The sequence below is a fragment of the Pogoniulus pusillus genome, chromosome 14, assembly GCF_015220805.1.
Source record: "Pogoniulus pusillus isolate bPogPus1 chromosome 14, bPogPus1.pri, whole genome shotgun sequence".
In the NCBI taxonomy this organism is placed as follows: Eukaryota; Metazoa; Chordata; class Aves; order Piciformes; family Lybiidae; genus Pogoniulus; species Pogoniulus pusillus.
In genome coordinates this window covers 27,226,077-27,252,380 of record NC_087277.1, presented here as the reverse complement: position 1 = coordinate 27,252,380, position 26,304 = coordinate 27,226,077, and the positions used below count along the sequence as shown (strand labels likewise).

The following is a 26,304-nucleotide window of genomic DNA, read 5'->3' as shown; positions in this document are numbered from 1 at the left end:
GACAATGAGCTTTTTTAGGTTGGCACATAGAATTCAGCAAGTTGTATGTGTGAGTTGCTGTGTTATGCATCAGAGATCTTGAAGCAGAGGAAATAGAAGCATCTCTTTACTTTGCATCTGGCACTATATGTAAGAAAACATCCTAAAACGTGATAGAAGTGGAGAAAAAAGGTAAAGCCTTTCATTATATTTAAAAATCAGGAGACATTTAAGCTAATAAAATCTGATTTTCAAATGCAGATCAGCCAATCTTAGATATTTTGACTGAAAAATAGCCCTAACAGAAGGAAAATGCACTTAAAATTATTTAATTACAACTTTGGTTCTCTCCATCAGGGATGATTCTGTAGGGTTACTCCTGGAAGCTCTTGAAATGGGATACTGTCTGGAGCACTGAATCCATTCAGGTTATCTGTGTATTTACATTGGGGTTCTATTTGCTTATTTGTCCTGGAAGGATGCAGATCTTAGACACTGATGAGTACTGTAAAGTACTTATCAATATCTGTGGCTGAATTTACTTCTTTTCTTTCTCCATCTGATCCTGTTGTTCATAGATTCACAGAATGTTTTGGGTTGGAAGGACCTTAAAGATCATTCCAAATCCCCTGGCATAGGCAGAGACAGCTTCCACTAGACCAGGTCGTTCAAAGTTGTGGAACTGGTCAAAGAGAAACCAAATGAAGTTCAACAAGGACAAGTGCAGAGTCTTGCATCTGGGGAGGAATAAACTGCACCAGTACAGGTTGGGAGGTGATCTGCTGGAGAGCAGTGCTGTGGAGAGGGACCTGGGGGTCCTGGTGGATAACATCCATGGCACAGCAATGTGCCCTTGTGGCCAAGAAGGCCAATGAGATCCTGGGTTGTATTAGGAAAAGTGTGTCCAGCAGATCAAGGGAGGTTCTCCTTCCCCTCTACTCTGCCCTGGTGAGACCTCATCTTGAGTACTGCCTTCAGTTTGGGCTCCCCAGTTTGAGAGACGGGGATCTGTTGGAGAGGGTCAAGTGGAAGACTATGAGGATGATTAGGGAACTGGAGGGCATGGCTGATGAGGAGAGTCTGAGGGACCTGGGGCTGCTTAGTCTGGAGAAGAGAAGACTGAGAGGGGATTTAATAAATGTCTATAAATGTCTGAGGGTGGGGGGCACAGGCTCTGCTCACTGCTCCCTGGGATAGGACAAGGAGCAATGGGTGTAAGCTGTGGCACTGGAGGTTCCAGATCAATACAAGGAGGAGCTTCTTTACTGTAAGGGTCACAGAGCACTGGAACAGGCTCCTCAGGGATTCCAGCCTGTGGAGTCTTCTTCTCTGCAGACTTTCAAGGCCTGTCTGGATGCATTTCTCTGTGATCTGAGCTAGATTGTCTCGTCCTGCTCTGGCAGAGGGATTGGACTCAATGATCTTATTGGGTCTCTACCAACCCCTGACATCCCCGTCTAGAGATCTTCAAAACCTACCTGGACATTCCTGTGTGACCTGCCCTGAGTGCTCCTGCTTTGTAGTGGGGTTGGATCTCTGGAGGTCCTTTCCAACCCCTACCATTCTGAGTCATTTATTTCTGCATGTGTATATCAGTGCACTAGTATCTACACATCTATGTAAAGAAGTAGATCTCTTCTTGTCCCCACAACACATACTAAGGTAATCTTGAAGGGGATGCACTACGCAGAGCTTCTGCACTGTGATGGTTTGGGGGTTACCCCGCCCCTCCCACACTTTGTATTTGCCCCAGCTAACTCAGACGGACCCTGGGAATATAGATGAAGCAATTTATTTACAGCTAGCAGAATTTACAAGCAGCTATTTACAATATATACAGTTATATACAATTATATACAGAAATATACAAAGGACAAACAATACAAAAGCACAACTCCCCTCCCAGAAACCTGAGTCCCCAGGAGGGGCTCTCAAACCACCCCACAACCTCCCCCCGGCCCCTCTCAACCTTACCCCAGTTCTCAGGAAGAAAAGAGGTGCAGCCAAGAGGTTAGGGAGCAAGGTTAGTAGGAGCAGGGTTAATGAGATGTGACCAGGTCTAAGGCAAAAGCAAGAGTGAGAGACAAAATGGAGAATGTTTTCTTCTTCTTCCCAGAGTTCTCAGCGTGACTGTGAGAGAAGTAGACACAATTGTTTTTCATTTCACTGCCCGTTATCTAGTTCTGTTACCAAAACATTCTAGCTTGCTTCAAACTAGCACAATCCACCCCTTGTCTACTTCGCTCAGAGTATCGCTGAGAATTATTCAATCTAATCTAAACCAATATTTACACTAAAACAATATATACAAGTTCAGTTCACACTTCAATCAGATGTAGGTGATTCAAAAGCTCAGAACAGGGACTCCCAGATGATATTGGGTTCGTGCTCACGTGCTGTAGATTCTATTGTAGATTCTCTCAGTGTTGGGCGCCGATGTTACCTAGAACAGAAAACTCCTAACAGCTTGAATTTAAACTCTCTCAGCTAAGGTTAAATTTCTCTGTGGAATACACTGAATTTCACCATTCTCCTGCATTACCCAGTATGTATGACCAGGACCCTCAGCAGAAACCACCCCTCGGACAGGTTTCCCTTCGCCCGAAGGAGAAAATACCCAAACAGTTTTCCCTAACAGATTCTTCTCACGTACAACAGGAACTTTATCACCGTCTACTGTTTGGACCAAATCTGATTGTGCAGGTCCTGCTCTGTTTACTGAACCTCTACTATTTACCAACCAGGTAGCTTCTGCTAAATGTTTGTCCCAGTTTTTCAGAGTTCCACCCCCCATGGCTTTTAGGGTGGTTTTCAGCAAACCGTTGTAGCGCTCAATCTTCCCTGAAGCTGGTGCATAGTAGGGTATGTGATAGATCCATTCAATACCATGCTCTTTGGCCCAGTTTTTCACAAGATTGTTCTTGAAATGAGTACCATTGTCTGACTCAATTCTCTCTGGAGTTCCATGTCTCCACAAGATCTGTCTCTCCAAACCAACAATGGTGTTACGTGCAGTAGCATGTGGAACTGGATAGGTTTCCAACCATCCAGTACTGGCTTCTACCATCGTTAGCACATACTGCTTGCCAGAACGAGATCGAGGTAAAGTGATGTAGTCAATCTGCCAGGCTTCACCATACTTGTACTTTGACCATCTCTCACCATACCATAAGGGTTTGATTCGCTTAGCCTGCTTAATAGCAGCACAAATGTCACAGTCATAGATGACTTGGGTGATAGCGTCCATGGACAAGTCAATTGACCTATCACGAGCCCATCGGTATGTTCCATCTCTGCCTTGATGTCCAGATGAGTCATGGGCCCACCGAGCTAAGAACAATTCACCTCGGTGTTTCCAATCAAGGTCAATGTCAAGTTCAGAGTTAGTATCAACTTGAGCAATCTTAGCAGCTTGGTCTGCCTTCTGGTTGTGTTGATGTTCCTCAGTGGCTCTGCTCTTAGGCATGTGTGCATCTACGTGCCGCACCTTCACTGGAGTTCTCTCCAGCCGTGCATCAATGTCCTGCCATAGATCGGCACACCAAATAGGCTTTCCTTTCCTCTGCCAACCATTCTTCTTCCAGTCCTTCAGCCAACCCCATAGAGCATTGGCTACCATCCACGAGTCGGTGTAGAGGTAAAGGATAGGCCAATTCTCACGTTCAGCCACATCAAGAGCAAGTTGAACAGCTTTTACCTCAGTGAACTGACTGGATTCTCCTTCGCCATCTTTCGTTTCGGTAACTCTCCTGGTTGGACTCCAAACCGCTGACTTCCATATTCGCTTGTTCCCAACAAGACGACAGGAACCGTCTGTGAACAAAGCATAGTTCTTTTCCTGATCAGAGAGATCACCATAGGGAGGAGCTTCCTCAGCACGAGTTATTTTCTCCTCTGGAGGTTTGGGACAGTCTGTGCCTTCCGGCCAGTTGGTGATCACCTCCACTAGACCAGGTCGGTCAAGATTACCCATTCGTGCTCGTTGGGTTATCAAAGCCATCCATTTAGACCAGGTTGCATCTGTGGCATGATGTGGTGATGAACCCTTGCCCTTGAACATCCAGTTAAGAACTGGCAGTCTAGGAGCTAAAAGCAATTGTGACTCAGTTCCAATCACTTCAGAAGCTGCTTTCACTCCCTCATAGGCTGCTAGAATCTCTTTCTCAGTTGCAGTGTAATTTGTCTCTGAACCTCTGTAACAACGTCCCCAGAAACCAAGTGGGCGACCACGTGTCTCATGTGGAGCTCTCTGCCAGAGACTCCAAGTTGGACCATTGTCACTGGCAGCCGTGTACAGAATGTTTTTAATGTCCGGACCAGATCTCACAGGACCCAAGCCCACTGCATGGACTACTTCTCGTTTGATCTGATCAAAGGCTGCTTGTTGTTCAGGTCCCCACTCGAAATTGTTTCTCTTACGAGTCACATCATGCAGAGGTTTGACAATCTGACTGAAACCAGGAATGTGTAGCCTCCAAAATCCCACCACACCAAGGAAAGAAAGTGTGTCCTTCTTACTGGTGGGAACAGCCATGGTAGAGACTTTGTTGATCACATCCTGAGGAATGTAACGGCGACCATCCTGCCACCGCACTCCCAGAAACTGAATTTCTTTGGCAGGTCCTTTGACCTTGTCTCTCTTAATGGCAAAACCTGCTTGCAACAGAATGTCAATGATTTTGTTACCTTTCTCGAAGACTTCCTCAGCAGTTTGGCCCCACACAATGATGTCGTCGATGTACTGGATGTGCTCTGGAGCTTTACCTTTCTCCAGTGCATTGTGGATGACTGAGTGACAGATGGTTGAGCTGTGTTTCCACCCCTGAGGCAAACGATTGAACTGGTACTGGATTCCTCTCCAGGTGAATGCAAACTGAGGCCTGCACTCCTTTGCTATGGGAATAGAGAAGAAAGCATTAGCAATGTCTATGGTTGCATACCATTTAGCCTCCTTCGATTCCAGCTCGTACTGGAGTTCCAGCATGTCCGGCACAGCTGCACTCATGGGTGGCGTCACCTCGTTGAGGGCACGAAAGTCAACTGTCAGTCTCCAGTCGCCCGTAGGTTTGCGCACAGGCCAGATGGGACTGTTGAAAGGTGAATGAGCTTTCTCGATGACAGCCTGACTCTCCAATTGACGAATCAGCTGATGAATGGGCAACAAAGAGTCACGGTTAGTTCTGTACTGCCTATGATGAACAGTTTGAGTTGCAATTGGCACTTCCAGGTCCTCTATGTCATGATGTCCCACAACTGCAGATTCATCAGAAAGTTCAGGTCTAACAGACAATTTCAATTTATCATCCTCAATCTCTACAGATGCTATTCCAAAAGCCCATTTATGACCCTTAGGATCTTTGAAACAACCTTGTCTCAAAAAGTCAATTCCCAAAATGCAAGGCGCATCAGGACCAGTTACAATAGTATGTGTCTTCCACTCTTTACCAGTTAAACTGATCTCAGCCTGTACCTTAGTTAACTCTTGAGATCCACCAGTGATTCCAAAGATAGATATGGACTCTGTCCCTTTACAATTAGATGGCAATAAAGTACACTGAGCACCTGTGTCAACTAAAGCCCTGTATTTCTGAACTCTTGAACTGCCAGGCCACCTAATGAATACATTCCAATAGATTCGGTTCTCTCCACTATCCCTTTCCTCCTCCTGGCTGGAGGCAGGGCACCCCTAATGCTGAACATGGCATGTAGGGTGTACACAGTGATTGGTGTTATTGTGAGAGGAACTGCAACTGTTGGAACAATTGCAGTTGCTCTCGGGAGCTGAAGAAGTGACAGCTACTTTCCTGGCATTGCTGCCTCTGTTTCTGCCACTCTGCAGATCCCTGACCCTCTTTGAAAGAGCTGAAGTAGGTTTACCATCCCATTTGTTCATGTTCTCACCGTATGTGTCACGCAGAAGTATCCACAGTGACGCACGTGATTGCTGCTGTCTGGGTGGAATTTGTCTCCTCCTAGGCTGGAATTGCCTTGCAGGAGGTGGGCGTCTGTTCCTGACTGCAGAAACATGCACCCATTCAGATGATGCAGGAACGGTATCCTTTACCAGATTGGAAATTGAGGTTTTAAGGTCCTCCTTCAGTTCTTTCATGCTCTCCTGAAAACCATCTTTAAGCTCTGTAGTCATAGTCTTTATGGCACAGATTATACCAGAATGTGACAAGCTGTCCTCAATCTGCCTGAGCTGGTCAGTGAATTCACCAACAGTGAAAGATCTTCCATTATCACTCCTTGCTAGGAACTTGCTGGCCAAGATGTTAGCATAGGATGAAGGAGCAAGCTTAATAAGCTTCTTCATGAGACCTGTTCCCAAAGGAATATCATCAGGCTCATGAGTGCCATGATCTCCATAAAGCACTTCCTTCACAGCAAACTCCTTAAGAAGCTTAATTCCCTGCTCAACGGTGTTCCACTTCTTGGCAGCCCATGGCAAATCATCTCGGGAAGGATATCTCATAGCCACAGCCAACAGAAGGCGTGTCCACAAGCTAACCCTACCAAGAGGACTTGCTAGGTGTTTGTCCACTCCACTCTCCTTAGTGAGTGGTCCCAGCTGCTTGGCAGACTTGTCTCCTACCTGCAGAGCATTAGCACCAGTGCCACGGCATCTCACTAGCCAGCTTAAGATTGGCTCACCTGATTCCCTTGTGTATTCCTTCCTAACTTCCCTGACCTCTCTGAGTGGATCCTTGGAGCCTTGGATGTCATCTTCCTCCTCCTCTTCCTGTTGTTCTGGTGGTGCCGGGCCTAACACAATCTTCCTCATAGCATTTCTAAACTCATTGGAACCATCCTCTCTCCTGGCAGCTAACCTCACAGCACTCCTCTCACTTGAGTATTGTTGTCTCAGCACATCTACAAGGTCTCGCAGACTAACTATCTCCTCCTCCTCTTCTTGCTGCTGATCACCAGAGGTCCCCTGTCTTACATCCTCCTGCGAACCACTCTTTGTCTTAGCTTTTGCCTTAGCAGGTGCCAGAAGGGCCTGAGCAGCAACAGACTTGGATGTGTCTGCTGGAGGATTTGAATCTTTAGGAGTCTGACTTGGAGGGTTTGAATCCTTAGGGGTCTGACTTGGAGCTTGTGAGTTCAAATCTGCCTTGCTTTTAACAGGAGGATTTTGGTTCTGGTCTGCTGGCTGGGGGTTCGAATTGGCTGAGCTGGTATCATTAGGATTTGGACTGACTGGGCTAGCGTTACCAGCATTAGTGGGATTGTTTGCCTGTCCTCCTGGGATGCCTGCCAACCCTGAGGTGTTTTGATTGTTGCTAGGAACATTCTGATTTTGGGTACTTGCCTGTGCTCCTGAGGCTCCTGCTAAACTCTGCGGCTTGTTTTGGTTATCCTTATCATTGTTTACGTTAGTGGTGGGAACACTGGCTGTGTTCCCAGAACCTATAGAGGAGGGTGGAGAGGCTGGCAAGGGGGAAGCCGATAACTGCGTTCCCTTGTTTTGCTGTGAAAGAGACTGCTTCTGAGACACAGAATTTTTCCTAGCTCTTACAGAAGCTGGTTTTGAATTTTTCACCAATAATGCCAAAATTAATATGAATATTAAAATCATAAGAGCCAGATTACTGCAGACCAAACCCGTGACAATCTCTTTTCTGTAAAAATCCTTGCATGGACTTGGCATTTCAGTTTGGGGCTGGATGACCCTCATGAGAGCAGTAGATAAAGCAGCATTTTGACTGATCGTCACATTATTGACAAAAACTCTTGTAATATCACTAGTAATATTCTCAGTGACACTAAAACCAGCATAACCAAGAATGAAATCACCCCAGCTCCAGAACATGTTTGAAACCTTAGCTTTAGCCTTCTTAAAAACTACATGAAGCAAGAAATAACCAATTTGATCTTTGATCCAATTGTACACAAAAAACCAGAAAACAGGCCACACAGCAATCCCCACCAAGTACAATAGCTGCTTGATTAGCTTCATCTTAATTCCCAGAGCTAATTTCCACTCACTCCAAAATATCTAGCCCCACGTTGGGCGCCAATAAGAAAAATGTGATGGTTTGGGGGTTACCCCGCCCCTCCCACACTTTGTATTTGCCCCAGCTAACTCAGACGGACCCTGGGAATATAGATGAAGCAATTTATTTACAGCTAGCAGAATTTACAAGCAGCTATTTACAATATATACAGTTATATACAATTATATACAGAAATATACAAAGGACAAACAATACAAAAGCACAACTCCCCTCCCAGAAACCTGAGTCCCCAGGAGGGGCTCTCAAACCACCCCACAACCTCCCCCCGGCCCCTCTCAACCTTACCCCAGTTCTCAGGAAGAAAAGAGGTGCAGCCAAGAGGTTAGGGAGCAAGGTTAGTAGGAGCAGGGTTAATGAGATGTGACCAGGTCTAAGGCAAAAGCAAGAGTGAGAGACAAAATGGAGAATGTTTTCTTCTTCTTCCCAGAGTTCTCAGCGTGACTGTGAGAGAAGTAGACACAATTGTTTTTCATTTCACTGCCCGTTATCTAGTTCTGTTACCAAAACATTCTAGCTTGCTTCAAACTAGCACATGCACTAATTTGCCTTTTCTCATTTTTCCATGTGATAATCAAAGATAGTTTCATTTTGAATGCACAGAGAGCAAGATAATGGTAACTAATAAAAAAAAAAAAGAGAGAGGTTTTATAGGTCTCAGATTGGGTGCTGAGCATCAGCAGACACATTTGGGGTTACTGTCTGTGCCTTGTGTCCCCCATTGAGACAGAAAGAGTAGCCACTCCATCATTTCACAGGGTTGTTATGAAGATAAATGTGATTAAACAAGATTTGGGTAACATTGTGATGAGCACTAGAGAATCATTAATCATTCTGATTTCAGAAGGCTGTTTGACTAGTGTGCATCAGGGGGCTGCAAATGGGACAGGAGAAAGAAGAATGCATAACTGTTCATTAACTGAGCATGGTCTACTTTGTGCCCCAAGTGAAATCAGGATGCTAGGCAAAAATGGTTTGTGGTGGGGTTACTGGAGACTGGCTTGCTAAACTTCCTTCCAGAAAGCTGCATTCTGAAACTTTCAGGTGCTTGACTTTGTAAACAAAATTAGTCTTCAACTGGTTTGGAAAGTATTTTGTTTGTATTAGAGACAGATAATTAAACTGCAATTTCACTTTTGCGGTTTTGTGGCTTGTGTCTGAGTCATCAAACACTCTTATCAGCATCTTGTCCCCTAGACTAGATAGTTGTGATCAGCATAAACTGATCAGCAGTCTAACCCCCTGCTTACTGCAGGTGAGGGTGTCCTCCAACCCACTGCAACCTGTGAATCTGTATTTGCTCAGATACTCTGGTCAGGCATTTCTTACCTCCTATACTAACATGGGATATCACTGTAGCAATTTTTCTCAACCTGTTCTTGAAGTTTCTTTCTTTTGCCTTCAAAAATAGGGAAGGTTTGCTTTCCAAAGCTTGTCTCTCTTTGCAAAGTATCAGCAAGAGTATCAACAGAGACTCAGTCTCCCTGCAAATCTTTCCTTACTGCCTTAGATCGCCACTGCTATGGTGCTGCTTTTTCATAGACTCAGAATGGTTTGGGTTGGATGTGACCTTAAATGAGATAGTCTAGATCTAACCTTCCTGCCATAGGCAGGGACACCTTCCACTAGAACAAGTCACTCAAAGGCCTCATCCACCCTGGCCTTGAACAACTCCAGGGAGGGAGCAGCCACAGCCTCTCTGGGTGACCTGTTCCAGTGACTCACCACCCTCATCTCCAGTCTAAATTTGCCTTCCTCAAGCTTTAAGCCATTGCCACTCATCCTGTCTCTACAAATCCCTGTAAAATGTCCTTTCTCAGCTTTCTTGTCGGCCCTCTTCAGATACTGGCAGGCTGCTCTAAGGTCTCACTGGAGCCTTCTCCTCTCCAGGCTGAGCAGCTTCAGCTCTCTCAGCTTGTCTTCAGAGGAGTGGTGCGTCCGTTCTCTCATCATCTTTGTGACCCTTCTCTGGACACCTTCTTCAGCAGTTCCATGTCCCTCTTATGCTGGGGGCACCAGAACTGGATACAGCACCATCACCCATCTTGATGCAGCCCTGCTGCTCTGGTCAACAACTCTACATGCACACATACAACTTATGGAAGCTTTGAGAAACACATAGCATGCCCTGGTGTAGCTGGTTTTGCTTCTGTTTTTCTGACCCCATCTGGGGTGAAAAAAAGGCTACCTAGCTATACATTAGAGAGGACAGAGGGCTGGGGGCTTCTCTTAGCAGGACATTTCATGTAAATAAGCTAGGGAAAATAAGATTGTTTGTAGCTTTATCATTGGGTGGAAACTCACCCAAAGTGATCAAAGCACTGTTCCAGCTTGGGATATTTCCTCAACCGTTTTTCAGCAGCACTGTATTTGGAATTCTTAGGGGCAGCAACTGGTGCACTCTGCAGACAGGAGCTGTGTGAGTGCATTTAGTAACGTGCATACCACCACAGGAGAAAATTGGGCCAGAAACTGTAGTCTGGAGGCAAAGAGATTTCCCTTTCATTAAACTAACAGCAGAAGCTCCACTGAGCTTTTCTCCACAAGCTGTCACTCTTGGATGTTTCTATAGACTCTCCAAACTGCAAAGTTGCAGTAAATAGCAAATAAAATAATTTGGCCCAGTCACCATTTGGATCTATGAAGTTATACATCTCAGAAAGCTCCTAACAATCAGACAAGTTCAACAGATTTGTAAGGAAGTGTAATCAAAAGCCTGGAGGATGTGTTAGAAGTATGAGTTCTGCCTGACTCTGCAAGTGAAGATGAAGCCAACTGACAGCGCATTCTAAAGCGTATCTGTCTCTGTAGTGATGCCTTTCATGGCAGAGCACTTGATACCTTCTGATGATGGGCAAAGGGATCAAACAGCGTGGTTTTAGTATTGCAGTCATGCACTGCCAGCGATGTGAACTGAACTCAGAGAGGTAATGGACAGCTGAAAGGTTTGACTGCTGTTTCCTGGATGCTGCAAGCTGAAGATCAGTGCTTTTTTGGATCTTAGTAGCTAATTTGTTGTTTTCCTCTACAGGTGAGTCATTAGAACAGGTGAATCATTCATTAATATTTTTACTCCTCCCAAAAGAAATGTTTCTCTCTGCCTGCCTGAGGAATTTTTACTTCATTTTTTTCTTAAGCATGGTATAAAACAGTGATATGGACTTGCACTGTACAGGATGGGTTTCTTCCAGGGATAAGTCTGCATGAGTCAATGCTGATCCTGTAGAGCATGTTTCAAAACTGTTCAGTTGGACTCCCCATCAGAGAAGACAGAGTTGCTTCATGGCAAGGGTGTCTTTCCTATGTTGCATGTATAGTTCCAAAATCACAGCTTGCTCTTTGGATCATCCAGAAAGACAGAGGGAGAGAAACTGCTGGGTATATAGACTGTGATTGCTTATTTTAACTCAATATAAAACATAAGAATACAAGACTTCTGACAGCTTTAAAGCTCAGCAATCTCCAATATGTTGATTCTGCTATTCTATACATTTAATTTTCTTTTTAAAGTGTATCATATTTCTCCAAGCAGTGATTTGCTTTTCAAATTATCGTTGCCTAGCTAAGACTTGTGTACCAGGTGCCATGTAAAAGCATGTTAGAAGTAGATAAAAGCAATTTATCCTGCCCTCTAATTAGAGATGTCTTGTCTTTACCACTGACAATAGCAGTATGCAGCTGTGGCAGAGGAGAGATAATAGCACCAGAGCAGAGAGAAATTAAAGATAGGTTATCATATGTTGGCTGATGTAGAGTGTCATCTCTCCATTGTATAGCAAAGATGGTCCTTAGGAAGAATACTAACTTAGCTCTTGGCCTGACTCAAGGAGATTTATTTTAGTTATTAAATCCAAGGTAGGATTTTATTATAATGAGGCAAAGGGGGCAGAATAATAATGTCTCCATTAAATACACAGAAAGAGAATGTGGCTTGCCATGATTACTGTGTCAATAAATACATACACACCATGTCCCAGGATGTGCTGCATCTTTATGAGAGTGAGACTGAGATTCATTTTTGCCCTGCAAAAGTTGTTCTCATGAAGTGAACGAGTGTCAGGGGGGGTCATATAAAGGGGCAGATGATGCAGTGGCATGTCTCGTGGATGATATAAAGGATACCTTTATTTCAGCAAGAGGCTCAAAACAAATGGGAAGAGAGTGGCATAGACCTGTAAAGATATTCTCTCTTTAAATCCAGGTACCTCAATTCTTTATGTACAGGGAATCTGCACTAAAATGGTGTGCAAAAAAATCACCTTCAGGATCAAGACTGAGCAATGCTTCAAGAAATATGAAGAGATGCAATAATGAGGACTTAGCAGAGTCCCCCTCTAATCCACTGCTCCTTGCCTGCAAGGGCATGTTACTGGCTCGTGGTCATCCGGGGCTCCTCAGTTCTAGAGAGATGTTGAGATACTGGAACATGTCCAGAGAAGGGCAACGAAGCTGGTGAGGGGCTGGAGCACAGCCCTGTGAGTAGAGGCTGAGGGAGCTGGGGGTGTGCAGCCTGGAGAAGAGGAGGCTCAGGGCAGACCTCATTGCTCTCTACAACTACCTGAAGAGAAGCTGTAGCCAGGTGGGGTTGGTCTCTTCTGCCAGGCAAGCAGCAACAGAACAAGGGGACACAGTCTCAAGTTGTGCCAGGGGATGTCTAGGATGTCAGGAGAAAGTTGTTGGCAGAGAGAGTGATTGGCATTGGAATGGGCTGCCCAGGGAGGTGGTGGAGTCACCGTCCCTGGAGGTGTTGAAGCAAAGCCTGGCTGAGGCACTTAGTGCCATGGTCTGGTTGATTGGAGAGGGCTGGGTTCTAGGTTGGACTGGATGATCTTGGAGATCTCTTCCCATCTGGTTGATTCTATGATCCTTCTGTCCACCAGGTTCCCTATGTTTTTATTAGTGCTTACTTGGGCTGACCTGCAAGTCTCTGAGTTCTGGTACTAGGAAATAATGCTCCAGTTGAGTGATGGAGCATTTACCCTCACCATGACTCCCTGTATTACACAGATGCACGTTTGGGGTGATGAACCAACAAAAACTATAATGAAAATTCTATTTTGACTGAAATGTGATCCTCCAACACGGATCTGTCAGCTCCTCCTTGTTGCTGTCATTATCTGTGTTAAGGACAATCATTCCATGGATATTGTCACTGAAAAGGAGTGGAGATGAATCTAGTATACATTCTCTCAATTGTGATAGAGTGATTCTCTTGAATTAAATCTGAGCTTCGTTTTCTGCCTCCAGAGAAGTTGAATTTAAGCACTAAAAGAGGGAGTTCATTCCTATCTTGTCAGTGGAATACAGAGAGTAGTTTCAAAGGCCTTAAAAATGGTGTTTATGTAGTAGCTGCAGTTTTGCAAGATTTCACCCTGTACTTTTAGATCTATCTCCTGTGGTTCTAGGCTTTTCAAATCCTCTGCTGGCTTCATAAAGATGATTTTACATGATGCCTATCGGGATGACTATGTGTACTGCAGGACAATAGCAGGACTTGCATGCTGCTGCTGCTGACTGTTGCTGGGGAATTGTTTAGCTTCTCCAGGACCACGGCAGCATCATGGTTTCAATAGCACAGTTAGGTCACTGATGCTGCTATACCTGTTTGGTACATTGCTTAGGTGTAAACTTTTTAGGCTGTTATTTCCTTCCATTTGCTAACTAAATTTGTGTTTGGAAAGGTTTATGACGCTGGCAGCATTAGGAATAAAAACCTCACATGTGTCTAAGTCACTAGCGCTGAATTATAGGTTGGACTGGATGATCTTGGAGGTCTCTTCCAACCTGGTTGATTCTATGAATTGCTGTGATCCTCTGAGCTTATCATGGTTGCCATAGGATGCCTGCCTCCTAAAATTAGTTGAGATCATTGTACTTCACCCTCTCACCCGACCAGTTAAATGACTGCTGATGTCATTGTTTCTTCTTGCGGCCAACACATCTTTGTAATGCAGGTGAAATGCTGCAGTAGCAGGGGAAGGAGGAAAGAGGTGGGGAGTATATCATGTGAACTAAGTTAATGACAATGCATCAGTTGCTTCTAGCACAGAGGTGGGTTAAGGAGAAGGTCTTTTTGACACTGAGCTTTCATGGAGAAGATGAAAGGAGATGGAAAAGGGGACCTCAGGAAAGGGAAAAAGATTTCATCAAGAGGGAAGGCAGCCAGGGAGACACAAGTCTAAAAGTAGGCAGAAAAGCCAAGCAAGCAAAGCCTGCCGTATGCTCAGCACTCACCACCTGGGAGGGATGAAATCTCATGAAGCAGATGGAGAGTGGATGAACGAGCTCACAGGGCACTGAGGTACGGTGGCCAGAGGCAAGAAGGTGACACAGAGGCCCATCAGGAAAGCAAATTTGTGGAGAGGAAAATAGACCTGTAATGGAGTGATAGCACAATGGTAGAGCAAAAGTGAGGGACAGGAAGGGAAGGGACAGAAGTATGCAGTTGACTCAGTGGCTGAGAATGGCAAAGGAAATTTAGATTCTTGGGCTGGGACAAACAATCCTTGAGACACAAGAAGGACAGTGGTAGCTTTATGTCACGTCACAAATGCCTTAATCTGTGGATGCTTCTCCAGTATGAACTGGCTTCTAAAGGTGTCAGCAGATGGTCGTCTGAGGCTGTATCAGCCTTCTGCTCACACCAAGCTTGCCAAAGAAACAGTAGACAACTGCCTTAGAGTAAATGATTGCCGAGGCAGTAAAACAGTGGTGACCTTCCTAACTCCTTTTCTAAAGCCATCACGGGTGCTGCCACCAAGAGTGAGCCTGGCTGTCTGGGGCTGTGGTAATTCCTGAAGGGGCTGAAGTCCAGACATTCTTCTGCTAGTACTAGACCCTATCCCTATCTTCCCTTGGTTCACAGTAGTGACAGAAGAAACATTTTCCACCATGTTGTCCCCATCCTGAAGCTTTCAGTTCTAGAAGCCCTGCTTATCTCCAAGGAGCATCTAATAAGTGAATCTAACTTTTCCTACACTCCAGTGAGACATTATCTAATTACCACCCACATCTGTGCTTTGTACATTGGCTGTGAGAAGATGCCCCTCAGCCTGGGACAGGAACCTTCCCTGAGCAGTGAAACTGCCTTTTCAATTGCTTCAGGTCACTGAAGCAGCACAAAGAGAAGTACCTGAGCTAGTTCAAAGAGGCTGTCAGCAAGAGAGTCCAGAGATTTGAAACTGACAGCAGTTTCCTTTCTGATGTCTGTAATTCAAAAGCAGATAATTTTGGATGTGAGTGTAAATGATACTATTGATATAATGGACATAGCTACACTTTCATGTATTTGAGTCTGGCAACGAGGAGTCCAAGCTGGTGATTCCAGTTGCAGCCATTTTATTCACCTCTGAAGTCTGGTCTTTCAGAATGGGGTGTGTGTGAATTGCAGACACCTTTGCAGGGCTAACTGGACATACAAATGGGGTAACAGCTGACCAGAGGTACCTTGGAGCTGGTTGCCTTCAGGCATAAGCAGCTAACTTGTTCAGCAGCTTCACACTTATCAGGTCTAAAACTCCATTTTTCATAAGTGGGAGGCATGACTTCTCAAATGTGATGCTTGATACCATGGATTAAAAGCACCGAGAAAATAAGGTAGCAACTAATTTTCTGCAGTGCTGGGCTTTGAGGTTAAAATAATTTGTATTCAGAAAGTACTGTAGAACTTTGCATGGATGTGTAAATTTTCCAGAGTAAAGAGGTACAAGTAACTGGTGAAGTGCAGTATTTTTTGTGCAGGGAATACTTTATTAGGTTCCCTAATGGACTAGGCAAATGGATTGCCCCATAAAAAGTTTGCCAAGGCAATAAAAAGATCAAAGACATTTTTCACATTGCATATCAAAATATCTAAACCACTGAAGTTTAAGAGTTGTAATATGACCTTTCAGCCTTGGAAAACTTGTTACAGTGACTAATTGTCCTGCTTTGCACTTTCAAAAGGTGATGACTGTATAGAAGCTGAGATCTAAAGAGGAATAGGAGTGAACAGTGTGCATGAGAGAGAGGCAGAAAACCGATTCTGTAAACAGCCAAAGGCAGAAAGCTATAGACACAGGCTGTAATTAAGGCCTAATGAAAGAAGAATGGGCATGACAAAAACAAAGGGCAGAAGAGTTGATTATAACAAGAGGGTGGAGAGCATGAAATGAAAGGCAATGTCCTGATACAAATAGAATAAAGAGCACATACAGAACTGTGTGGGAAGTGGAATATCATGAAGAAAGCATAGTGTGTATGCAGCTCATTTACACTGCAGGAGCTGTAATCGGTGCCTTCAGTGGATCACTTACATGTTTTGCTCATGACTTTGTCTTTGAGGAGACAGAGATAGCAATTTCTGGCAGATAAAGTTTTTGATCATGTACACCAGAGCATGATTTTGTCTTCCCCAGTGTTGTTACATGTCCATATAATGTGAGTAAACAAGCTGATACAGCGTGCAGCAAAGGACAGGTCTGTGCAGTCGTGTAAAGGAGCAGAGCATTGGGTTGGGACTGCTCAGAGTCTTTCCTTTGCCACGTTTTAGGAGCAAGATCACCTATGTTAGAATGCCCAGTTTGCCTTCCTGGTGTGTAGCAGACCTGTTCATACACAGGTTGAGAGGTTGGTGAGGGGTAGCTGGTGACACACTAAGCTGATGGGCTGGAAGTAATTGGCAGAAGAGAGTAGATGACTGCACACCACCAATCTGAGGATGCTGCAGCTGGAGTCCTGAGTATAGAGGAGCTTATGGAGCTCATTTGATCAGGTTTTAACTCAGCAGCCAACAGTGGCATGGATACAGAAAGGTATTAAAGCATGGGCAAAGTGAAACTGTTTTTCTGAAAGTTCCCAGAAAGAGATGGGCATCACCCAAAGTTTGGACCACAGTTCCCAGAGCTGTAATGCTGAGTGTGGTGGTTTGGGTGTTCCCTGCCTCCCCAGGAGGTGCTCACAACCACCCTTCCACCTTCTCCCACCCCTCTCTATCTTACTCCAGATGTTGCCTTGTGCCTAAGGAAGATTGGAGGGTTGGCATGGGGGGTTAGGAAGCAGGTAGATTAGTCACAAAGATGGCAGGTTAGGTTAGAGAGAGAAATGCAGCCCAGAAAGTGACTCTGTGTTATCTATTTTGGATTGTTGTTCTTATACATCTCAGCAAGCCTATGAGTAAAGTAGACATCACCATTGTTTCCCTTTCACAGCCTGTCATCTAATTCTCACCAAAACATTCTAACTAGGCTCAAACTATCACACTGAGCATCTTGTGCAACACACTGGGTATCTTCTGCAGGCTCTGTGCCTCAGCTCCCCAGGGTTAGAGTAAAAGCGAGGGCTACTCGATGCTGCTTAACACAAAGCACCCTGAAAACTCTGACTCCTGGATATGTAGTAAGTGTCTCTTGGGCAGTCATTGCTGTTCCTTCTGTCTGCTCATGCATGCTGTTGTGTTCAACACACGACACATCATCTTTTCAAATTATTAATAACTTGTGGAATTTCTGGAGTGCTTTGGGAATTTTTTTTAATGTTTTATTCAAACTGCTTCTCTTGTTTCTTTGAGAGCCTTTATTTGCTTATTGAACCACTGATCATTTTCAGGACGAGATTAACCTGTTTAATATATAAAAATCCATTAGTCCATGTGGTAGCAGTTGTTGGTTTGGGGTTTTGTGGGGTTTAGGTTTGGGATTTTTTTGTGTTGAGTGTTTTTTTCCCTTTTTTTTTTTTTTTTCTTTCCCCAAAAGTTGAACATATTTCTTTGTCCTCAAGGAAAGACCACACAGGCTTTAAGCAAGTGAAAACAGCTGTGTACAGTCTCTGGTACTTGCTTTTCAAGATCACATCTGTGTGGTCAGCATGTGCTGCAATACTGTGAGCAGACTATTTATAGATCAGATGTTTAGATGTGGTGATCTGTCTGAAAATGGCAGTAGCTGCTCTGTCTGTTCACTTGATCATCACATTATGTATTGGTCAAGTTTAAAAAGAACTAGTAACTGGAAATGCAGGTATGTGTTTTGTTAATCCTTTATGCCTCTCTGTTCACTAACTGCTGGCTGCCCAGAATATATTCCAGTTCTACTCTGTGAAGGGCATGCACTCTGTTTTCCTTGTGAAATTCAGTACACCAGAAGGTCTCTATAATGCCTGCTTCCTACTTAATTTCCATGTAGACTTAAAGTGTCAGGAGGTTTGTGCTGCACAGGCTCTGTTCCTGCAGAGGATAATGCTTAGCATATGTAACCAAGGTGAGTTTCCATTGTAGTTAATCAGATTGCATCAGACTGTCGAACAAATTCAGTTCTGGGACTAAATATTTCCAGAGCTTTGGCTGCCTCCTTGTATCTAATGAGAATACCTCATGTATTCTATTAGATAACTGCCTCCAGAAATACATGATTTTGCAGGATCACATTTTTGAATAGGCATTATACTGCTGGGCCTGTGTGATAAAAAGTTTTTAATGGATAATGGCTAGCATAAACTTGTAAAATTGCCCCTGTCTATTCAGTGGAAAACTACAGGATGTAAAGACATCTGGTTTTACGTCTTCATTTTAACAAAGGAAAGAAAAGGACAAGTGGAAGAGTTGAATCGTTGCTGCAGTTTGCAAGTTGGTTCACTGATTTATGGAACACTTCAGGTTGGAAGGGACCTTAAAGATCAGCCAGTTCCAATCCCCACTGCCACAGGCAGGGATACTTTTTGCTAGAACAGGACACTCAAGGTCTCATTCATCCTGACCCTGAACACTTCCAGGGAAGGTGTAACCATAGCCTCTCTGGACAACCTGTTCCAGTGTCTAACCAACCTCATTGTAAAGAATTTCTTCCTAATCTCTGGTCTAAATCTGCATTCCTCAACCTTCAATCCATTCCCTTTCAACCTATCACGTCAAGCCCTTGTGTAGCAGTCCCTTACCAGCTTTCTTGTAGATCTCCTTCAGGTACTGGAAGACTGCTTTAAGGTCACCCCAGAGCCTTCTCTTCTCCAGGCTGGACCGTCCCAATTCATAGAATCAACCAAGTTGGAAGAGATCTCCAAGCTCATAAAATCCAACCTAGCACCCAGCCCTATCCAGTCAACCAGAACATGGCACTAAGTGCCTCATCCAGGCTTTGCTTCAACACCTCCAGGGATGATGACTCCACCTCCCTGGGCAGCCCATTCCAATGCCAATCACTCTCTCTTACAACAACTTCCTCCTAACATCCAGACTAGACCTCCCCTGGCACAACTTGAGACTGTGTCCCCTTTTTCTGTTGCTGGTTGCATGGGAGAAGAGACCAACCCCACCTGGCTACAGCCTCCCTTCAGGTAGCTGTAGACAGCAATGAGCTCTGCCCTGAGCCTCTCTTCTCCAGGCTGCACACCCCCAGCTCCCTCAGCCTCTCTTCACAGCTTCCAGGCCTCTCATCAGCTTTATCACCCTTCTCTGGACTTCTTCCAGTATCTCAACATCTCTCTTGAATTCTCATAGCCTGTCCCCATAGGGGAGGTTATTCATCCTTCCCTCAGATCATTTTCATTGCCTTCTCTGGACCTGCTCCAGCAGCTCCTCTTATGCTGGGGGCACCAGAACTGAATGCAGTGTTCCAGGTGGGATCTTAGCAGAGCAGAAGGGCAGAATCTTCTCCCTGTCCTGCTGCTCTCACTGCTTTGGATGCAGCCCAGCACACAGCTGCCTGCTGGGCTGCCAGCAACCGTTGCCAGCTCATGTTGAGTTTTTCCTCAGCTGACACCTTCAAGTGCTCCTTCTGGAGACTGCTCTCAAGCCACTTTTTGTCTAACCTGTATTTGTGCTTGGGATTGCCCTGACTCAGGTGTAGAACCTTGCACTTGGCCTTGTTGAAATTGATGAGGCTGATTGGTCTCTTTCCCACACGGTGGTTAAAGGTGGATGCAGAGAGGAGCATCACAGAAGATAAGGGAAGCCACACATTAAAAACATGCACAGAGTTACTGAGAAGTAGCTTGAGTGTTTCTTCATTAATGATAGACCAGTATAACATGGGGAGGAAATAATGAAGGTATCCTAGCAACTATATTTTCATACCCACCATGCCCTGTAATGCTGCAGTGAGTGCCAGCCAGAGTTTATTAATTCAAGAGGCTGAGAGCAGATCATTTTAATTAATAAAACTTAGCAGCAAACTCCTAATGCAAAAAATTTGATAAGCCCCCTATTGTGGGCACCATCACTACAGCTTCACAGAGATTTTAGAGTTTGCAAAATGTGAAATTATGAACTAGTTCTAAACATATTAAGGTGGATTTTGTGCTCTTCTCATTTCGTACCCCAAGCGTGGTTTGCCAGCCGCATCCTGGGCTGCGTCAAAAGCAAAGTGAGTGAGGTGATTCTGCCAACTTGCTCTGTTCTGGTGAGACCTCACCTGCACTGCTGCATCCAGCTCTGGAGCCCTCAACACAGAGGACACAGACTTGATGGAAGGGGTCCAGAGGACAGCCACAAAAGTGATCAGAAGGCTGGAACGCCTCAGCTACAAAGATAGACTAAAAGAGTTGGGGCTGTTCAGCCTGGAGAAGGGAAGGCTCTGGGGAGACCTTAGAGGACCCTTCCAGTACCTGAAAGGGACCTACAAGAAGGCTGCAGAGGGACTTTTCACTGAGGCCTGGAGTGACAGGAAGAGAGGCAATGGTTTGAAACCAGAGAACAGTGGATTTATAGATTGGCTATTACAAACAAGTTCTTTACTACAAGGGTAGTGGACCACATGGGACAGGTTTTCCACAGAGATAGTTGAGGCCCCATCCTCAGAGATACTCAGATTCAGACCTGACAGTGCTCTGAGCAACCTCCTCTAGTGGAAAACATCTCTGCTTAGTGCAGGGCAGTTGGACTAGGTGACTTTTGGATGCTATGATCCTATAATTTTAGACTAGGACCTTCTTTCCTGGCTGCCAATAACAGAGGGGAAGGGTAATAAACATGGGGAAATATTTCCTCTGCAGGGGAGTTCTTCGTTGATACCTGAATCTCTCACCTCCTGCATGTCTCACAGCCCTGCTTGCTAGGAGCAAGGTGGCAGGGCATGGGCTGGCCAGGAGCTGCAGGGCAACATGGAGCTGGGGATTTCTGCTGCTGTGCCAGCAGCACACATGTGTGTGTTGCACAGTGGCAGCCAGACTTGTTCCTGGGCCAAGCAGCTGTCATTTAAAGAGCAACAAATGGTTTACTGTAGAGCAGATGGAATGGAGAGTTGACCCTTTCATTTATTTGCCTATCTGTGTATATAAAGACAAGATTCATACAAAAATAAGAAGTGGGGGAAAAATAAAGCTAAAAAGGCATAGGATAGCCAGGTTATTCCACGTGCACAGTGGCAGAAAAGGAAATAAACTGAGTCTTTCAGCTAGCATAATTCAGATTAGCTTTACAAAACTTGTGTTGCTACAGTGGATTTCTGCCAATTTATAGCAGCTGATGAGCTGGCTGATTATGTCTGTTAATTTGTTGGTGATGTCTATAATGCCTTCTTAGACATTTTAACTCTGGAGATGATTTGTTGGGCTCGGCATACTCTGGGCTGATTATGTTCTGAGTGAGCCAGGTCAGAACACGGCTACAGGCTTTTCCCCTTGGTGTACTCCATCAATATGTTTCCATTTGCAGTTCAGCCAGGGTGTACTGGCATGCAAGTGCCAGGCAAACTTGGAGAAGGCATATCCCTCAGGTCTCTGGGAAAAAATCTCCCAGAATGGCTTTCTGCTATGGGTCCTTTAAATCTGTCCATCAGCACAGAGGGACTGCTTTCTATGGGAGAGCAGGAATGGAGCAATGCCAGACCCTTGCTAACACCACAGCTTTTCCACACACCCTCATGCAGCCTTCACATTTCTACTTAACTAAAGACATGAGAAGAGGCATCACTCTGTGGACCTGATCACCAGATTACTCTGTGCTGGGTCAAGAACAGGCTGGATGGCAGAGCCCACAGAGTGGTGGTGAATGGTGCCACATCCAGGTGGCAGCTGCCACTAGTGGTGTTCTCCAAGGATCAGTGCTGGGCCCAGTCCTGTTCAACATCTTTATTGATGATCTGCACAAGGGGATTGAGTCCAGCATCAATAAGTTTGCAGATAACACCAAGCTAGGAGCAGATGTTGATCTACTGGAAGGTAGGAGAGCCCTGCAGAGGGACTTAGGCTGGATGGGTAGGCAGAGGACAAAGGGATGAGATTGACCAAGGCCAAGTGCAGGGTTCTACACTTTGGCCACAACAATCTCAAGCAGCACTGCAGGCTGGGGACAGAGTGGCTGGAGAGCAGCCAGAAAGAAAGGGAACTGGGGGTGCTGGTAGAGAGTAGTTGAAGATGAGGCAGCAGTGTGCCCAGGTGGGCAGCAGTGCCAATGGCATCCTGGCCTGGATCAGGAACAGTGTGGCCAGTAGGACAAGGGAGGTTATTCTGCCCCTGGACTCAGCACTGGTCAGGCCACATCTTGAGTGCTGTGTCCAGTTCTGGGCTCCTCAATTCAAGAGAGATGCTGAGGTGCTGGAAGGTGTCCAGAGAAGGGCAACAAAGCTGGTGAGGGGCCTGGAACACAAACCCTGTGAGGAGAGGCTGAGGGAGCTGGGGGTGTGCAGCCTGCAGAAGAGAGGGCTCAGTGCTGACCTCATTGCTGTCTACAGCTCCCTGAAGGGAGGTTGTAGCCAGATGGGGCTCTCAACTGCCCCTTCATCTTCCCCCTACCCCTCTCAACTTTACCCCAGTCCCAACGAAGAATGGAGGTTTGGCCAGGGAGTTTAGGAAGCAAAGTGGATTAGTCAGAGAAATGGAGGGTAAAGTTAGAGAGATGCAGTTTGGAGCTCCCCTGCAGGAGAAGTTGTGTCTTATCTGTATTTTGATTCTTGTTCTTATTCATCTCAGTAAGCCTAGGAGGGAAGTAGACATCACCATTGTTTTCCTTTCACAGCCTGTAATCTAGTTCTTCTCATCAAAACATTCTAGCTAGCTTCAAACTAGCACAACTCCCCATTTGCTGGCCATGCTGCTTTTGATGCAGCCCAGGATGCTATTAGAATCATAGAATCAGCTGGGTTGGAAGAGACCTCCAAGATCATCCAGTCCAACCTAGCACCCAGCCCTGTCCAATCAATTAGACCATGGCACTAAGTGCCTTGTCTGGTCTTTTTTTGAACATCTCCTTAGTCTTCTGAACAGCAAATGCCTATTATTGGCTGGTGTCCAGCTTCTCAGTCACCAATAGCCCCAGGACAGACTTATTACAAAGAAAGGAGTTGTGGGTTTTAGTTTCATTTTTTTTTTTCCTACAAAACATCCCTGCTAACTTTTTTGGTGTGCTGCATGAATACTGGAGGCAGCTTTCCCACACTGCAGAGAGAACACTGGTGCAAATGTTCTCCCAAGTCTATATTTAAACAAGCATTCGCAGCTCTTTGGCTTTCCTCAATGTAAGCCATAGTTCACAGACAAAGGGAGGATTTGAACTCAGCTTAGAGCTGAGGTTCTGCCACATGCAGTAGGTGAGATGGGGTTTCATAAAGGCACGAAGCTCCTACATGTTGTGGTGAGTGGATGGGGCTCAGTGTGGTGTGGACACGCTCAAATCAGTGCTAGGGTTTTCTAGTCAATTAAAGAAGACAAAGCAACACTTACCTGAGTGAAAATAAGTATCCTTTGTAGGGAGATCATTCATTCTCAGGGTAAAATTGCTAACTATGACAATTTTCACAGAAAAAGCTTCTTAAAATTGCTTCTGTTTTTGTCACATCTTCCTACAAACCCCCAGAAAATCTTGGAAGCTAAATCATGGCAAACCTGCTACACTTAATTTGTCTTCCCATCACTGTGGGTTGCTGTACTTACTGTCCTGATTTTCTTTTTATACTCTTTGCTATAATTAAAGTTGAATTATCATATGCATTTTGGGCACTGAACTATGTATTTTGAGAACTCCTTGATTTTGTTTCCCACCCCCCATATTTCTGCACATTTTTGGACACGACTTTTATTTTAGCCAAACCATATTATGCCTTGGAATATTTACCTCATAAACAATTTTGTCCAACTCTTTCTTTTTTAAGCTTCTATCACTTCTGTAGGCTAATTGCAGAGTGTACCTATGGGTTTTTACACAGTTTTGAGCTTGATGGAATCCAGTCTGAGGTGATTAGACCACCAGCTGACATGGTGGCTGAGCTGTTAGAGATGATGACTGAGGACAGCAAGTTTACAAATGATACCAAACTGAGTGGTGTGGTTGATAAGACTGAAGGATGAGATGGGTGACCTGGACAGGCTGGAGAGGTGGGCAGAGGAGAATCTCATGAAGGTCAATAAGGCAAAGTGCAAGGTCCTCCACGAGGGTTAGGGCAGCCCTTGATATTAATCCAGGCTGGGGAATGATGAAATAGCAGCATTGCAGAAAAGGACCTGGAGGTGGTGGACCTTAGAGCTATATTATGCATATAATTCTCCATCCTGATTTCAACATTCTTAGAGCTGCATTTCTATATCTGAAGGGGACCCTACAGGAAGACTGAAGAGAGACTCTTCAGAAGGACCTTGTGGTGATAGGGTGAGGGGCAATGGTTTGGAGCAGGAAAGATTTAAGTTGGGCATTAGGAGGAAGTTCCATACAATGAGAATGGTGAAATACTGCAACAGGCTGCCCAGGGATGTTGCTGAGGCCTCATCACTGGAGACATTCAAGATCAGACTGGATATGGTTGTGGGCAGCCTGTTGTAGTTGGAAGTGTCCCTGCTGACTGCACAGGCGTTGGACAAGATGACCTTTGAGGATCCCTTCCAACCCAGTGTAATTTGTGCATCTCTAACTTGTAGCAAATCTTCCACGGACCTTTGAGGGTCCCTTCTAACCAAATGCAATCTGTGGGTCTGTGCCTTACAGAGAATGCATCACTTCCAGAGGATGCAATTGGACTAGGGCTGACCCTGGGAAATTAGATCCATCACTGTAACTTAGAAAAGGTGCTGAAGACTAACCCAAAGAACATGTAAGGACTGAGTTATTACATTATTACATTTTAAAGACTCTCTTCTTTTATGGGAATCAATTATCTTGGAGTATATAGAGGTTTAACTCCTTTTTTTATACCTCCTCTGTGTGATGTTTTCTTTCAGGCTTTTCTCAGAGAGGAGGGGAAGAAACACCAAGGAGAACTGATTGTCTTTCACACCCTAAAGCAGATTTTTGGAGCCCTTGATCCCAATTCAAATGTACTTGTATAAATTTGCTGTTTCCCAGTAACAGTCAAACATGTATTTTATAATACAAAACCTTATCAGTGCAAGAGATTCCTTCTCAAACTACTCTTCCACTTAAGCAACCTGCAGTTAGCTTTAATATCAGAAAGTTTTCAATCTTAATAGTGAGGATAAAAACTGGACCACATTTCTCCCCCTGCAATTTCTGATACCTTAGTTTGTTAAAGAATATAATTTGTTTTAATGTGCAAATAAGGCAGCTTTTTATTTAGAAGCTAATTATAGCAGAAATCTGTAACACAAGGTTGTGTTTTGTGGCTGTTAAATTGTTTCCTAAGCATAATTGTTAAACCTAGATCAACAGACCACATGTTTATGTAAGGCTGAGAGTTCTTAACTCAATCTGAAATACTTTACAAGCTGTTTTGGTTTTGTTTTTTTCATGTTGCAAATCAACAACAAAATATTAACACTTCCAAAAAAGAAGTGAAAGAAATAATAACATTGATCAGTTTAAAATCCATTTTGTGAAGTGCTTACCAAAGAGAGAAAATAAGAATTCAGAGAAAAAGATTGTGCATATTCTGTCAAGCATAGATTGTTCTTTCTTGTTTTATCCAATCATCCTAGGATCACAGGATGTTAGGGGTTGGAAGGGACCATTTATCTGCTTCCCAAGTTTCCTGTCTGGTGTAGGTTGTGTGCTTGTTATTTCTTCTGAAGAAGGCTTGTTTGGACACTGAGAATGCAGTAATTATGATGTGAAGTCTTGACATCCACATGTAGCTCAGCTGCTGGGGGATATCCCTTTGTGAACTGTCCAAATCATGAGGCCTTGAAGTTAATTTACATTTTGAGATGTAACTGCTGTGTAAAATGATACACTTCAGCTGGCAGATGTAGGAGATGCTGATGTTCCTCTAAGTAACATCTGAATATGCAGAGAAAGCCCAAGTCAGCTTCTTCTCATTTCAATTTTCATGAGTTTTCAAAGGACCCCTTGGCATTTTAGTGCTGCTTTTGATGATACAAGCTGTATGTCTCAGAGGTGTACTACTACTTCTCTCTTTCCATGAGCTTCCTAGGGTGTATTTCAGGGTGGCTAGAA

General features: G+C 44.6%; 1 long non-coding RNA gene across 1 annotated transcript in view; it reads left to right on the top strand.

Moving 5' to 3' along the window:
- Positions 1-25,577, top strand: part of LOC135181110 (uncharacterized) — a 94,214-nt gene extending 68,637 nt beyond the window's left edge. Inside the window, exons 2-3 of the long non-coding RNA XR_010304729.1 lie at positions 24,880-24,985; positions 25,113-25,577. This is a non-coding gene — a long non-coding RNA (uncharacterized LOC135181110). The remainder of the gene's footprint in view (positions 1-24,879; positions 24,986-25,112) is intronic.
- Positions 25,578-26,304: the final 727 nt, after the last annotated feature.